Raw genomic sequence first — 3,737 nt, 5'->3', positions numbered from 1 at the left:
CAAAAAGGTTAGAAAACCAAAAGGGAAGAATATGCTTAGTATATCAACCTGAAAGAACTAAAGAAAAAAAAGTTGAAGATTTGAGTTGTGATACTGAAGAATTCTATGGGCAAAATATTGGATAAAGCAGGAATTATTAAAGAAGATAGAAGAAACACACAAAATCACTGTACCGAAAAGAACTGATTGACATTCAATCATTTCAAGAAGTAACATATGATTAAGAAGCAATAATCTTTGTGTTAGGCCGGGTTGATGAGAGAAACAAATCCAGAGATACTCAAAGATGTGTAAGAGAAAGATTTATATCAAAGAGCAATTGTATATTGAGAAAACATTCCAGCTCAGTCCAGATCAAGTCCATAAGTCCAATATTAGCCCATAAGTCCAATACTCATCTATAAATCCCTCTTCAGACTCACACACAGTCACATGTTATGATGCAGAATGCAGGAAGATCACAGGTTGGTGGGTGCAAAGTCTTGTAGATCCAATGGCGGTGGACACAGCACAAAGCTCAGGTCTCCATGTGGCTCCTACAGCTCTCTGAGTATGGCTCTTCAACAGGAAGGTGAAGCAGAGAGAGAGAGAGAGAGAGAGAGAGAGAGAGAGTGTCGCCTCTGGGAAGAAGGAGAGTAAGTTCCCAGAATCCTCATAAGAAGGCCATGCCACAAGGAGGTATCATCAGGGTGACCTGATTGACAGGCTAAGTTCCACCCCTTCACTCTATTTATCAAGTTGACATGAAATTATGTAACTACCACAGTCCTGAAGGAAGTAGTCCAAGCTGTCAAAAACAATGCTCCAGCAATTGATAGGATACCAATGGGAATGTTTCAACACACATTTACTAGTCGATGCCAAGAAATATGGAAGAGATCCATAGTTGTGCCAATTCCAAAGACCCAACCAAACCAGACCACACTCACAGCCGCCGAGTCCATGCCCACTCGCAGTGACCTTAGAAGACAGGGTAGAATTGCCCCTGGGGTTTCTGAGACTGGACATCTTTCTTTTATGGGAATTGTAAGTCTCACGTTTTCCTGAGGTTTTGAACTGCTGACCTTGTAGTTAGCAGCCCAGTGTGTAAGCCAATATGCCAAAATGTGTAAATTCTCAAACCACATCATTACTATCACATACAAGTAACATTTTGCTGAAATAACTTGAAAATGATTGCAGCAGTACGTAGGAAGCTGCCAGCAATTCAGGCTGATTCAGAAGAGGATGTGACATAAGGCATATTATTGCTGACATCAGAGGCTCTGGGTTGTAAGCAGAGAATACCGGCAAGATGTTTTCTTTTGTTTTCGTGCCTATACAAGAGCATTGGACCGTGTGGAAATAACTAACTCTGAATGCCATTGAGAAGAATGGGGATTCCTGACCACTTCAACGTGCTCACGGGGAACTTAGAAATGGACGGAGAGGCAGTCGTGGCAACAGAACAAGGTGTACGGGAAAGTATGCGTCTGGACAAAGAACACAGCATCAGGATTGGAGGAAGACTTAGCAACAACTTGTGATCTGCAGAGGACACACTTTGCTTGTTGAAAGCCAGGACTTAGAGCGTTTGCTGATGAACATGAGGGGCTGCAGCCTTCACTATGAATCGCAACTGAACACAGAGAAAACCCAAATCCTCACGACCGGCTCAGTAGACAGCATCATGACAACAGCGAAAAGACCGACCGCAGCAGTGCTAAGGGAGGCAGCACATCCAAACAGGAGGCATGGGGCAGAGCCCTCGTACAGGTGTTGAAGAGCAAGGATGTCATTTTTGAGGACTTAAGATATACCTGACCCAAGCCATGGTATTTTCTCCCTGTTTTTTTTCCCAGTTTAAATACAGTTTTAATTTTAGAGCTTAGCAATTAAGGGTCGTACACTGAAGTCACCACATAAACCTAGTATTTTGGTCTAAGCTAGTCCATATATATGCACAGCTGAAAACAATGACAAGGTATGGTCCCAAAAACATGGGGCGGGGGAGAAGGGTTCTGGGGAGAGAGAGACACTTTTCTCCCTCCCTCTTTTAAACCCCAATAAAATATTTCCCAGTATTAAGCTTCATCTTGCATACTGAAGTCATCATACATCATGCAGAGAAAAGTCAGAGCTTTTATATCTGAGTTTATTCTTCATTTAACTTGGAAACACTCCCGTCGTAGAATCTTAAAAGCCACAGCAAGTAATGAGCTCATTAGAATTATAGTCCTTCACGTACTCACTACCGCACATAAAATGCCGGCCGTGAACACTATTCACTGGCTCCCACTAGGGGGGTGACACTGGACCCCACCCCTGGGCTGCTGGTCCCCCTCCTCCTATGCTTCTCCATTATAATGGCGCCGTCTTCCCTGCTTGGGATCTGCGCCCCCAGTTCTATTTGATCCATCTTGTCAGCTTCCTTCCCCTCAGGTAGGAGAGGAGCTTCTGCCGCAGAGAGAGAAAGCCATCCTCGGGAAGCTCACCTTGCATTCAGTGCTGAAACGCCCCTTCGCAAGTTGTCTGGGACAAGCTGGCATGCCTTCAGTCAGCGCGCATTTGATATCTCCACGCTTCGCAGGCTGACCTGGATGAGAAGTGACCGCTGTGGCTTGGTTGTCAGGAGCAGATACTGGCTTTGGGAGGCCACACAATGCTCAACCAGCGGTGTGTCCACACACCCGCCCGTAAAGGTCCCTTCCTCTAGTGAAGACAGCACGGGCCTTCGGGTCTCAAACCATAAAAAGATCTCCTGGCTCTCTGCTCTCCTACCCCATGGAGTGTTATCATCTGGCCATCTTTCATGCCTCTGTCAATATGAACTTCTAGAATCTTCTTCTTATGAGCTATCTTTCTTCTACTCCAACTTTCACATCTATCTGGAGGGCAGACTCGTTCCCCGTGGCCCTGACACTCCATGCACAGAGACTGAATCGGCTGAACCATTCCAGGTCCTAGCCGATGGATTCGTGGTTGTGTTCCGGTACCTCGGCAATCAGGACAGCTCTCTACTGATCCTTTCTTACCACCCTGGCCTTCACATTTGCCACAAATCACATAGCTAGTTATCTTGTGCCATTAGACAGATCGAATGTTGCTGAGAGGTGATGCCCAACGTGTTTCCTCTCCTTTCTCTGTGCATCCTTCCACTGCTTTCAAATGACACATCAAAGATGTCCACGAGCAAACCCCAACCACTACCACTCCACCCGCCTTGATGGTCCACTCACCTCCTTTGTCAGACAATTCTCTTTTCTTTGCATCAGAAAGCACTTCAGACCCCTGAGAAGGCTGTTTACACTCTTATTCTTCATTTGGGGTCTTATCAGGACAGTACTTCAAGGCAAGTTTCCTGTACGCATTTTTCAGCACTTCCTCTGTGGCACTGAGTTCGATCCCCAAACATCATAGTATGTGGTCTCTTTCACCATTTTCTACAACTGTTGAGCAGGCTGAGCTGAGGTGGGGGCGTGGGAAGGAGCCGGTCTCTGTGCAGTTCAGGTAGCCGCCACTCCTCTACTTCTCTGGAAGCGTTCTGGAAAGTTCCCCAGCCATGGCATTTTCAATGGCTTCATGTGAACGTGGGATCACGACTAAGGAAGGCTGAAGAAGAGGCAGATGCATTTGAATTACGGTGTGAGTGAAGAATATGGAAGGTTAATGGATTTCCAGAAGAAAACACAAGTCTGTCGTGGAAGAACAGCCAGGACGATCCTTAGATGTGATGATGGCAAGGCTTCATCTCACGT

At 45.8% G+C, this 3,737-nt stretch overlaps 1 pseudogene; it reads right to left on the bottom strand.

Annotated features, from left to right (window-relative positions):
- Positions 1-2,264: 2,264 nt before the first annotated feature.
- On the bottom strand, positions 2,265-3,419 carry LOC142460993 (dnaJ homolog subfamily A member 1 pseudogene; annotated as a pseudogene).
- Between the last annotated feature and the right edge of the window lie 318 nt (positions 3,420-3,737).

The sequence above is a fragment of the Tenrec ecaudatus genome, chromosome 1, assembly GCF_050624435.1.
Source record: "Tenrec ecaudatus isolate mTenEca1 chromosome 1, mTenEca1.hap1, whole genome shotgun sequence".
NCBI classification, from domain to species: Eukaryota; Metazoa; Chordata; class Mammalia; order Afrosoricida; family Tenrecidae; genus Tenrec; species Tenrec ecaudatus.
The sequence above is the reverse complement of the archived record's forward strand: the minus strand, read 5'-3'. Positions and strand labels throughout refer to the sequence as shown.